A 12,914-nucleotide genomic window follows, 5' to 3' on the forward strand; every position below is an offset into this window, starting at 1 on the left:
ACCTACTCATGGAATCCACAACACCTGAAGAACAAAGGAAGCAGCATTAGACTAGGGAGGGATCCTGACTGAAAGAGATTCAGCCAATAAAACAGCTGAAACTTATGGTGAGAGAGACTTTGCTTTGAATTCACTTAGCTTGTTAAGAAAGGCATCAGTTGAGTATTACTTTTATTTTATTGTATCCAATTCAGACTTTTATGTCACTTAAAACCTACCTTTCTGTAGTTAATAAATTTGTTTGTTTGTGTTATCTAAATGAGTGTGTTTGGACTGAAGTGTTTGGGAAGCTCCATTTGGGATAATGAGATTTGTACATATCAATTTCTATTAATAAAATGATGGACTTTATATGAGTTTGTATTATCCAGAAGAAAACTGGGCAGTACAAGATGTAAACTGCTGGGGGAAAGTCTGGGACTGGGAGCTTGCTGGTGTTGTTCTGCAGTGTAATTCAAGACTAGCTGGCTGCCGCACTCATACCATGAGTAACTTACTAGAGGTTGTGGGTGAGCAGACCAGGACCAGTAGCTCTCACCGTGAAGCAGTGTAAATGACACCCCAGCTTGGAGAATTGAGGGGACACAGCTGTTCATCAGTCCAGATCAGGGGTGGGCAAAGTTTCTGGCCCGAGGGCAACATCTGGGTAGGGAAATTGCTTGCAGGGCAGGGGGTTGGGGTGCGGGGGGCAAAGTGCAGAGTGTGGGAGGGGGTATGGTGTGCAGGAAGGGGCTCAGGGCAAGGGGTTGGGGCAGAGGAGGGGTGCAGAAGGGGGCTGAGGTGCAGGAGGGGTGCGGGATCTGGCAGGGGGCTCAGGGCAGGGAGTTGGGGTGCAGGAGGGGTTCAGGCTCCGGCCCAGCGCCGCTTACCTAGAGCGGCTCCTGAGTGGCAGCAACGCGCACCGGGGTCAGGGCAGGTTCCCTGCCTCCTCCAGCCCTGGCCCTGGCCCTGAGCCACACCACTCCGGGAAGCGACTGACACCACGTTCCTGTGCGGCCCCTGGGGGGCGGGGTGGGTGGAACAGAGGGCTCTGCGTGTTTCCCTTGCCTGTGGGCACCTCCCCTGAAGCTCCCATTGGCTGCGGTAACCTGTTCCTGGCTAATGGGAGCTTTGGGAGAGGTACCCACAGGCAAGAGCAGCGTGCGGAGCTCTCTGCCTCCCCAACCCCAGGGGCTGCAGGGATGTGGTGTGGCCACTTCCCGGAGCAGCGTGGAACCATGGAGGTGGCAATCTCTCAGGCCGGATCCAAAGCCCCGAGGGGCCGGATGCAGACTGCGGGGCGTAGTTTGCCCACCCCGATCCAGATCATATGCTGGGTAATGGCACAAGGACATAGTGTACGTTGCATACCATAATCAGAGTAGAAGCTGTACACTCACTCTGGGCCAAGCACAAGTCACAGGTGAAAGGTAAAGTATTCCCTATAGAGGGTTCCGAAAGCTCTGGGTTTGTTTGTTTGTTTGTTTGTTTGTTTTTATAGAGGAATCTATCTGCAAACTTTCAATTCAAGCTTCTGCACAAAATGTCATTTGACATCTTTCAAAGGATAAAAGTGAACAACCTAAACGTAGAAGAACAACATGTCTTATGTGAAATGCTAAATATAATCACCGGCTTCTTGGGTAACCAGTTTCTCATTAGAGCATAACTTAATGACTGAAACCATGGCTGGGATTGCTCTGATGCAAAGATCATCGACTATTCATTGGCTTTGTCCATCACTTTTGCCATTACACAGCTAATACTTTTCCGGTCTGCACATACCTATTGATTTTACCTTCTCTGGTGCAGTCAGACAGGACCAACTCCACCAGAGTGCTTTCTATGGGATTGCTTTCTCTCTGCTATTTTATAAACTTTCCTCTTCCAGAGCCGTCTTAATCCTAAAGACTGTCCCTGTAAATGTTAGTCTTTTGGCTTTTAGAACAATTTTTACAGTCATCCTGGAGCAACACAGTTTGATAAATCCTTCATTTACTAATAAAGCAACATTAATCTGCACATACATTTTTTAAAATACCACTAATAAGGCTTTTTTGCTCATAATGTTTCATTTTAAATATGTTAATTTCTAAATGTTTCATTTTTAATATGTTAATTTCTAAATGCTAGCTACTGAAGAATCAAAAAGCACCTATTGGATTTCTTTATAAAAATGTTTACCCTTTATTTAACACAGAGCTCTTAATGAGTTTGAGAAAATAATATAAAAGTCTAAATAGCTTCTAAAACCTCTTTGTCATCATGCTTCATAGCAGTTCTCAAGCTGATTTTGTGCACTGTTCCATCTTCAGACCAAGCAGACACCTGTGAAAAATAAACCACTGCTTGCAACAAGTGTCATTAAACTGTGTGAAGTATGTCTTTAAAATGTCATCACTTTCTTTTAGGATGAGTTCTTTTAATAAGCCTGCTACACAAACCCTCTGGTTCCAGGGCAAAAGGGAGCTTAAATATTCGTTAGGCTAACTGGATTCTTTAACATTTCTGAATTCTGAATGTAAACACTTGGTCAGTACAAAACCAAATCAAACCAACCAACCAAACAAAAAAATGCAACAACCCTCAAGTACAAAACTGTACATCTTCCTTGTGTGTGTACCATATATGTTTGTAGCAGTAGAAATAGCATTGGAAAACCCTTTCTGTCAAAGTGGTACATAACTTTAATTTGGCTGGTGTACTTAGTGAAGAAAAATGTATGTCACTATTTTCTGTATCTCCTTTTTTTTCTTAACCAGTGACTGTTGATACAGCTGTACAATTTGAGATCCAATGCAGTAAACCACCAAGCAAGATAGTATTCTTTAGTCGTCTAAAGGGAATGAATTGTGAAAGAGAGAGATTGACATGGATAGGTAACACTAAAAACTGTTCCTGAAAAGAGGAAAGTCACTGACAGGATGCTTAGCTTTAAGAAAAGAAATAAGAGAATTCTTGGGAACTATCACAAGCGAGCCTCACTTCTGTTCAATGAAACTGACAATTAGTCTCATTAAGGATAGAGTAAACCAATAGTTGGTTCGCATCACCCTAACAGACAAAGCTGATATTTATAATGGACCATGTGGGTCTCCTTTTCCCATATTTTATGCAAGTTTCTGAACAGTGCTAGATACCTTTGTTCTGCTTCTGCTTAGCAGCACTTCCCAAGACCCCGAAGTAGTTTTCTGTTCTTAAACTCGTCAGCTGTTCTCAGTGACATCTCCACCCAGCTAAGAATAGCTGTAACGTGAAAAAAGAAAAGGCGTGAACATGTTTTTGTCAATGTCCCAAGCACGCTAGGCAATACAGGTACCAAAAGGAAGGAGAAAAAGTGAATAGGAAATGGAAGGATTAATGTCATGATGGGATGATAGTTAGGAAATTATATCTTTATCTTCCCATACATAGTTCAGCTGACCATCCCTGCAATGTTTTTGTTTGTTTGTAGGTTTATTTTTTTGTTTTGTTTTGTTTTTTGCTAGTGATTCCTATGCATGTGGATTTGAAGCATCCTAGCCACTTTTGGGGCATAACTTGTGCATGCTGTACCTAGATCAAGAGTTGCACATTTTTTCCTTTTATATTTTATTCTTCTGGCTTTCTGGTCTACAATGATGTGCCTAGTGGTGGGTAATAAAGTTGCTTGTGTTGTCCCATATCAATACAAGTCAGCATATAGTCAACCTGTGCTTATTTTATTAATTATTATTATTATTATTATTATTTATTATTATTTGCCACAGGAGAAAGACAAATATTGGGACTGGATTTTTTAAAGAGCAGAATAATGTTTACAACCATAAGTAACATATGTAGCTATGGAAGTTAATGATAAGGGAAACCAAATATCATGCTTCAGGGAATAAGCTGATTGCTTTTGGGTGGCAGGAAGATTTGCCTGACATAAATACAATATTACTCTATGGGAAATTTTGCCTTTCTCTGAAGCACTGACCATACCTATATGCAGGATATCTGACCACGTGGATCCCGGATCCTGACCCTGTATTGCAATCTCAGTGTTCTTACTTTCTAGTATTTATCATTGACTACACAGCCGCGTAGTTTAGATACCTCATACATGCAAAAGAGAAGAAATATGGACTTCCCTGTATGGTTCATCAACATCATATTATCCAGTGAGGATGAATGTAGAATCACTCCATGCAGAAAAAATGATGCCAGTAATAGTCACATGGACCTTTCAAAGTAGAAAATAGTGGAAGAAAATAAGAATCACTTAAAAACGGAATAAAATTGTACTCTTGTATTCAGAAACTGGCTATTAAGGGTCAAAAGGACTTTAATGAATCAATAAAAAGGAGAATTTAGAGATTTAATAAAATGGTAGCAAATTAGCATCAGTTAGAACAAACATATTCAAATATTCTTTGATGTGTATCAAAATGCTCTCATAGTCAGGACTCCTCTTGGGTGGGCAGAATCATGGCCTTTAAAGGCAATGGTAAGAGAAATATCCTGAATATAGAGCTGACTAAACAATGTGTGCCTCTGTCTGCATTACATAGAGGAGTTTGTATTAGGTTTTATATTTAGTTACTGCACATTTGTATAAAATATTGTACCTCAGAAAGGCTTAACATTTTGTTCATGCTCAAAGTTCAATGCCTAGTCACTTGTGTCTCATGTGGAGGAAATTGTCAGATCCTGAAATTTCTTTGAAGAATTGTGTCAGTCAGGGTTAAGATGGCTATGAGTGACAGTTATGCTGATGTGCAGAAGATTTTTGAGTTTTTGCTATTTAAATGCATTTCATTATATTTATTTTAGAATTTTAGTTTACTCTTGGATGTCTATATCAGAGTGACGGTATTTTTTTCTTGAGTACATCCTCACTGTGTTTTATATCTCCAGATTGGCAGCTCACTTACTGTTGAGACACAGAGCAAAAAAAAAAAAAAAAGGGGGGGGGGTGGAGGGAGAGGAAGCAAATAATAGAATTCGTATGAATTGTTGATACACACACAGGGTGTCTCAGTATGTCTTTTGCAGCCTGTGTAACAATGTCCTTTATCCTTTCCCTTGAAAACATACATTCTAAGGCAGACATATATGTTCAACCATCAGTTTTTGAAAGCATGTCAAAAACTCTGAAGTGTATTTAATTCTAATAGCATAAAATTGAGCTTCTTGTTATATGAATTATAAGGCCCCAAAATGGAGATAACTGATGCAGTTAGTTTGATTAAAGAGCAGATTTTAAACTACTGGAAAAGCCTTGTGTACTGATGCTGCTGAGTTTTAAAAAAGGTCCAAGGAAGCACAGTAAAAAGAACCAACCCAATCTCCAAAAATCAAATTACATACTTATTGAAGGGAGAAAAGAGTTTGGCTGAGCATTTGAACTTTTGCCTGTTTAAGTAAACCCAAGTTTCTCAACTCCAATTATCCAAATCTGTCACCCAAGAGTTTCACCTATCCTGTATCCAAACAAAAAATCATTTTTGTGACCCCCAGTTTAATAAAGGATTTAATGTGTTCCTCTACAACATTTTAAAAATTGGTGTTCAATCAAACCAAAGTAAAACACCAGATCATTTTATGTTTACCTACTACTTGATATGGCATGTATCTGTTGAAGTAAACAGGTAAGTGTAAACCATAAATAGTTTTTGCATATTTTCTTGTACTCTTGGGAATTGTATACTTTCAGATCACTATATTCAGTGATTTAAGACTACGTTTTATGAGAAATGGGCACTTCATAATACTTCTTATTCAAAATTCAAGATGCTTTGGGTTAGGCAAGTGTTTATATTTCCCATCCAAAACAGTGCATTTCAGATGCTGTTACTACCCTGTAAAAGAGATAGGAAATAATAATAAATATAATTAACAATACTAGCCCTTATAGAATTAATATTGAACAATAACTAGTTAATTTAATTCATTATTATGATCCGTCCATCACATTTTTCAGGTGAATTAACCAAGACAGAGAGGTTCAATGGGTTGAATTATTTAGAGAAGCTGTAGGATAGTTTCAGAGTATAGTGGATCAGTCATCATTTGAAGAAACAAGGAAACTGTATTCCACTCTTGACTTTGACTCTTGGGCGCTAAACCTGACAACACTTACACACATGCTTAACTTTGTGTACATGAGTAGTCCAATTAGTATGTTTGTGAATTAGAATGTATATTTGCTAGCTTTTCTTCTTCTTCTTCTTCATTTATTTATTTGTATTTGGTATTAAATTATTGAAATTTCCCAGAGGATGGAAATTCTGATTTTGATCACCTGTAATTGTAAGCACACTCAAAAACTTAGCTCTCAAAACTACCTCTTCAGAAGAGAATTTGTTTTTGTTTTTTAAAAAGGAAGAGAGAAGTAATGAACTTTGAACTGTATCTGACAGCACTCTTGTATGTGCTTTGATTAGGGGTGGTATAATTCTTTGAAGAATACTTGAGTTTTGTGAATATAACATTAAATCATAAAGTGATGGTTCTTTCTGATCACTTAGATGGCTCAGATCTCTGTGATAAACTTCCTTTATTATTTGAAAAAAATCAGGAAGGGATTATGAGCCATCTTTGAAGATCATTAAAGCATTCTATATTACATTTACATTTCTTTTCTAGCTTTTTTTTTCTTTGCCCTGAACATTGTCACATTAATTTCAGCTTATAAAGATACGCTCATGTCTGAAGTATAGAGAAATAAGAGAAATGGATCATACTTAGGATTTTAAAAAAAGTTTTATAATTTTTCCTTATGACTCTATCTGGGTTATTATTTTTATTAATTTCTACTGCAGTAACACCTTGAAGCCCCATTCATGGTTCAGGAATCCATTATGATTAGCACTGTAGTTATTTGGATACACAGAAAGAAATTATTTTTATCAATTGAGTACTCTTTCTTGCAAAGCTCAGACTGATTGTGAGTGGGAAGAAGTTTACCTTTTTGATTTTGATAAAGCTGAAGACTACACTTGAAGACTAATTTGGATTAAACTAGGATGTGAATTCAAAGTGCAAAGTGGATTACACAAAATTTGACTCAGGTAGTTTTATTCGGAAAAAAAAGCATCCATGCATGGAGTTATTTAGGAATATCTATCTCCCAGAAGACAGTCATACTGGTAATTCATATTCATAATGACAATGAATAGTCATTGGGCCAGGGAAAGAGGGTGAGAATGACTCTAGCCTTGTAGTTAGGATGCAGGAGACCCCCATTCAAGTCCCTGCTCCAATGACTATTTTAATTAGTTATACAAAGTGGAACTGCTCCAACTGGAGAGACTTAGAAAGACCCACAGCAGAATAGTATGTGGCCCAATAGACAGGACAGGCAAATGCAATGTGAGAGATTCAGGTTAAAAATACTTCTCCACACTGGGCAGCAGAGGGGATTTGAATCTGTGCCTCTCACATCCCAGGAGAGTACTATAACCATTGGGCTTAAGGTTAATAAGGGAGATCGTCACTGACCTCTCTTCCCTCCCACCCCTGTCTGTTTTACGAATTTAGTTCTCCTTTGCTTTTGTCAAAATGCCCAAACCCGGAACAAAAAATGACAAGTCAGGTCAATATGCAATGTTTTGGTTGTCTACCCCCCCCCATTTTATTTTATTTAAATTGTCAGCAAACCAAAAAATCCATTATATGTCCAGCTCTATTTCACTTTAAACATGCATGTTTGAAAATACTGGACTTTTTGCTTAGACGCTGACACCTGCATCCCCCTCTCCTTCCTGTCTGTAGTGTTATCACTTTAAAAGTCTGTGTCCCTGTGGGATCAACTGTAGGAGTTCTCAAGGCTGAAGGGATCTACAAAATCTATGTTTATGGCTGCTAAAAAGCAGTGGTGTGGCTGCTAGTCACAGAGGTTTTCTCCTCATTCAGATTTTCACAGTAAAAAATCCTAAGAAACGAGTGGGGGGGGGGGTGTCATGCAAAAAGGTTTTGTTAGGAATGAGGAAGGTTGGTATAGCAGTGGGATCAAAAAGAAGCCCCCCGTTGAACTATCCACTCCCTTTTAAACTGTAAAACTGAGACATGGTATATATTAAGGGCAGGGAGAGAAAAAAACTTGTTTATCCCTCTACAACTCCCTTTACTGTTTCCTCCCTGTCCTAGTGATGTTGTGTCATCTGCTCCCCCTTCCCCTTCTACTCCCCCCAAAACCAATCTGACTCTTTACCCTGATCTCTCTCTTATTGTTTCTCTTCATTTCCCACCCTGCACACTTATTCACACATACATCCAATTCACCCCTTCATCCACTCACCCACCAACAATCTACCACATTTCATAGAATCATAGAATCATAGAATCATAGAATATCAGGGTTGGAAGGGACCCCAGAAGGTCATCTAGTCCAACCCCCTGCTCAAAGCAGGACCATTTCTCCCTCACAATCCAATAGCCCACTTACCAATTCATTTATTTCCCCCTTCCCCTCCATTCAACACTGGCAACCCATCCCTCTCTAGGATCGGGTCCTCCTCCTCTCACAATTCTCCTACACACCATTGCCTCAGTCTCCCTCCTCAGAAGGTCCAGGCTCAAACCCCTTTCCCCACCTGACAATCCCACCACTCAGAAACCTGCTAGGCTCCAAACTACCACTCCCTCCTATGCAGATTCATAGTGCTCAGAGAACACACTCCCCCATCAACTCAAAAATCATCTCACAAATTGACATCCTCCCAGCTCTGCCCAGCAAACTTGCCATGAGTCAGGATCCCCCAGCACTTTCACCCTCCCCCAACACTTCCAATGCACACACAGATCAGAAATCCCCTCCCTACACTCACAATCATTTTCCTGTCTCTCATTGGCTCCTCCCTAATATAACCGTCTCACCGAATACCTCAGCTCAAACCAATGTCCTTAACCTGTTACTGGGCTTAGAGAAGCAAGCAAAGCAAAGAACTAGGGGACATGTTCTGCATACCCTTCCTTTATGGGGCCAATCTGATATAGCTATGCAAGGGTGTAGAATCTTCAGTGAGAACCCAGGGCCTTTGATGGCTACAACCCAGGTTCTGCAGGGAATACTGGTAGGGCTGGAGCCACTTCATCCCCACAGTGACAGCAGGTGTTGTACTGTGTCTGTAGTCTGTAAAACTGGGCATTATTGGCCTGGGTTAGGCCCACTAGCCGATAATCACTATCTGTTCCTACTGGATCTGTCATTCTGGATTTACCTCTGCTATGGAATTCATTCTTGCAGATATTTTAAAGATTCATTCTCAGTCTCAAGAGCCTATTTCAATATTGCTGTTTACACAGTTAGAGTTACAAAACCTGTGGAAATAGATCCCTGAGTAGCATTAAAGAAATTTCTTATGGTTACAGTAGAAAGAGAAAACATACAGTTATAAACACATAAAAATGACAGATATAACTAAGAATTGATAGGTTTAGGTTTGAGAGATAAGTAGAATAATTCCTATAATCACATATGAAAGGAAATCATCCACATAAAATAATCTGTCAACAGAATGGACCACACAGTAAAAAGTTACTCTTAAACATAAACAAATATACAGAATCAGAAAGGAACAAAGCCATTTACTTAATAAAATGTATTCCAATCCTGCTGCACTAAAATTAGGGGTGTAGCTGATTTCTGTATGGGTAAAGCTTAGGAACAAAGCTTAGTAAGATCTAGAAAAAAAGATTGTTGCAATTTCCAGGAAGCTCTGAACGTTATCTTGAAAGAACCTACTGAAATGAATGAAGTGACGAACAGTAAGCATATTAATAAATTTAAAAGAGAACTCCTTAGTAGCCTAAGGCAGTATTAGTACTGGATCTGAAGGAAATATTAATATCTTTGACATCACTGGAAGAAATGAGTAATCATACCACCCATTTCAATAAGAGACCAAGTGTATCCTAGAAGAGAATCCTTAAAAAGAATTTGGCACTTATAAGTATAAATTGAGGAACCTAAACATAAACTGTATGAGAATTTATAGGAAATACAGGAGGCATCACTGAAGAAAAAATAAACACACTGAGATAATTCAGACATTCTGTCTTGCTGCAGTATCACAATCTGACAATGATGAAACGTTTAGGATATTTAGGAAGAGAAGTTGGGGGGAAATCCTTTATGAGCTATAATCTGTTGCCCTTTTTAATCAAGTAAAAGTGAATGGAATCCACTCTAAAAAAAAAACCCACAAATTTTCATCCTTTAAACTGTTTAAAGCATCAACTACTATTTGTTTAGAGATTATTTTAAAGAACTTGTATGTTAGGGTTTTTTCTTTAAGAAAAATTCCCTGCTCTGCAAATGTTTCCTAGTAGGGAGAGGTGATGTTATATATAACACATGAAAACAAAACAAAGGTCAGATATGGTGCAAACTGTCCAATCTATCTCAATTATCTAATTCTAAACCCCCTTGGTGCAAAGTGAAAGAAAATAAAATTTACATTTGTCATTAATTTTCTCACTGAGCATAGCCTAGTGATAAAGTAAGCAAACAGAAAGCAATGTCAATGGATAATAACCTGGCACCTTTGATCTAGATATGAAGGCAAATTATCATACACTTGTCTTAGAAAGAGAGTTACTTTACAAAGAACATTATTCGTTGCTGACTTTATCAATCAGATATTTTCTCCCCTCAGGAACTGAGGCAAGGCAAAGATTCGACTTTCAAAAGCACTTAGGAAGGTCAGGTTGGGAGAATTTAAAACATTCATTTCAAATATTTATCATTGAATATCCTGTATTATTTATAGTACTCATCAGAATAGTGGTGGGAGTATTCATAAATTGCTTTAGACTGTGGTGCCCCTGGAGGGTCCTGTAGGTCTTGTGTAAGGAGAAGAATGACTTTCATTTTAGTGGCAATAAATCAGTTAAATGGGAATTATTAATTCCAATTGGGAATGCAGTCCCTGAATTCTCTCCTAAGAGACTGAAACAGAGAGAGCTCACAATTAATTTACTCGAAGTTACCTGTAATTATGCATTGGTATTGCCCTCTTCCAACAATAAATACATTAGATAAATAAACATGACATTTGTTTATTAAGTATTAATAAATATTAATAAGTATTAATGAAATTTGCCTGATTGACATGTGGAATAAAGTCTGTGTATCACAGTGGTGGGTCCTATGCAAGACTTTCCACACTGCTCCACCTGTGTGCTTTGGTCAAATATGGTCGTTAAGAAGGTATTTGTGCCACCTCTCTGAATAGCTACAAGAAACAATTTTCAGTCACAACTGTCCTGAGTCAAATGGTTCTGGGTATAATAGAACTGCACTCAGCAAACATAGGGAGAGTGGGCAACCAATGGTGCCAATTCAAATATTTTGGGGGGAGGAGAGAAATTCTGGTCTATGCCACCATCACCTCCTAGTAGGGACACCATTCACTCCCTCCTCTTGCAGGGACCTGAGGTCTTCTTCAGCTGGGGAATCTCCCCACACTCTTACCCATACAGTGTGTGAGCCAGCCCCACCAGGAGTCGAGTTCCTGTCGGACTCCCCTGCACTATGACATACAGGAACAGACAATCCATGCACCAGGTTGCAACACCACTCACTGAAAATTGGCCCCAGATGCCTCATCATATGGAACTTTGAACAAGTGGAAAAACCTTTTTTTTAGGTGGTGGTGGGGGAACGCATTCATACTCCTCCACCAATTGGAGTCACTGGTGGGAATATTTGGCTTTACAGGACCTTATCATCTCAATCATTTTGACTACTATCTGGGGCCTGATCTGGTCCAGTTACAAGCTAGAACAACCTCAGAACTGCTCTAATTTATACCAGCTGGTGGCAATTCTTTTTAAGCTACTTTTGTCAGCCAGGATCACTCAAGTGTATTACTCTCCAGGCATTCTCTCCCTTTTCAGCCCACCCTGGAACAGCTTTTACATCAGTGCAGGAAGAGATTGGTGACATATGGCTGCTGCTGAGGATGCCCCTATGCCAAAGAATCCACAGCTGCTGCCTTAAGGCATCTTAAATCTCCTTTCTGTCATGGCAGTGACCTTGCAGAGGTTGAGAATTTGGCCCTCCATATCCCAGTGACAGCCCCCTAAGCCATCAGCTTGCTTTGAGGTATATAATTTATTTACCAGATATAATCTTTGTGAGCCAGTATAGAAGTGTTTTATTTCCACTTCAATTTGAACATAGGAAAGGTGTTTTTCCCTCTCTTTATTCTTTTTACTTTAGCCGTGCTGAAAAACTGTTGAAAGTTGCTATTCCTGTTAGTGCCATTTCATGTTAATGCCTCCACTCTGTTCAGTCAGATTTAGACATACAGTACATTACCAATCTACCTAGAGCATTTCTGTTCTTTTATTGCATGGCTTTAAACTTTAGAGTACTGACCCTACTAGATGGTGTGTATTTAGCTTGCAACCTCTTTCAGAGTTAATAGGTAATCCTTCACCCAAGAGCAAATAGCCCTTAAAAGGCCCCTGGTAGATGTTTAAAGTGTTGTCAGAGTTGCTGCATTCCATTTAATTTATGACTATTTTGAGGGCGGGGGTGTGAAAAAATGCCTTCATTTTCTTCTAAATGCTTGGACAATAGCAAGAAGAAGAAACCAACCACAAGCTCATAAGCTTACAGTAAACACAATTTACCAGTAAGAAATGAAAGTAGATTAACACTCTCATTTTTGTTTGTTCATGACAGAATTATGCTAAAAAAGGAAGAGAAAAAAATTCAAACAATCCTATTATGTGTTCATCCTACTTACTCCTTATCAGATCTGGTTTTGTTTAGATCAGTCCTCTCTCTTTCTCTCTCTCATTAGAAAAATGCAGGGTCTATAGTCATTAAGAATCTAGGTCCTGAAGTCTTTTTTTTTTTTAAATAATGATTATAATTTAACAGTTAGTTGTAAACTGATTTTTTTCTTAAAACTACTACACATTTACTACTTAATCCTCATGCTGTTACTGCAAGG

The 12,914-nt window shown here is 39.0% G+C and overlaps 1 long non-coding RNA gene across 1 annotated transcript in view; it reads right to left on the minus strand.

Moving 5' to 3' along the window:
* Positions 1-2,187: 2,187 nt before the first annotated feature.
* LOC311528684 overlaps positions 2,188-12,914 on the minus strand; it is a 49,026-nt gene continuing 38,299 nt past the window's right edge. Inside the window, exons 2-4 of the long non-coding RNA XR_014713666.1 lie at positions 4,060-4,186; positions 3,120-3,225; positions 2,188-2,307 (exon numbers count right to left, since the gene is read on the minus strand). This is a non-coding gene — a long non-coding RNA (uncharacterized lncRNA). The remainder of the gene's footprint in view (positions 2,308-3,119; positions 3,226-4,059; positions 4,187-12,914) is intronic.

The sequence above is a fragment of the Lepidochelys olivacea genome (assembly GCF_965140295.1).
Source record: "Lepidochelys olivacea isolate rLepOli2 genome assembly, chromosome: 1".
Classification (NCBI taxonomy): Eukaryota; Metazoa; Chordata; order Testudines; family Cheloniidae; genus Lepidochelys; species Lepidochelys olivacea.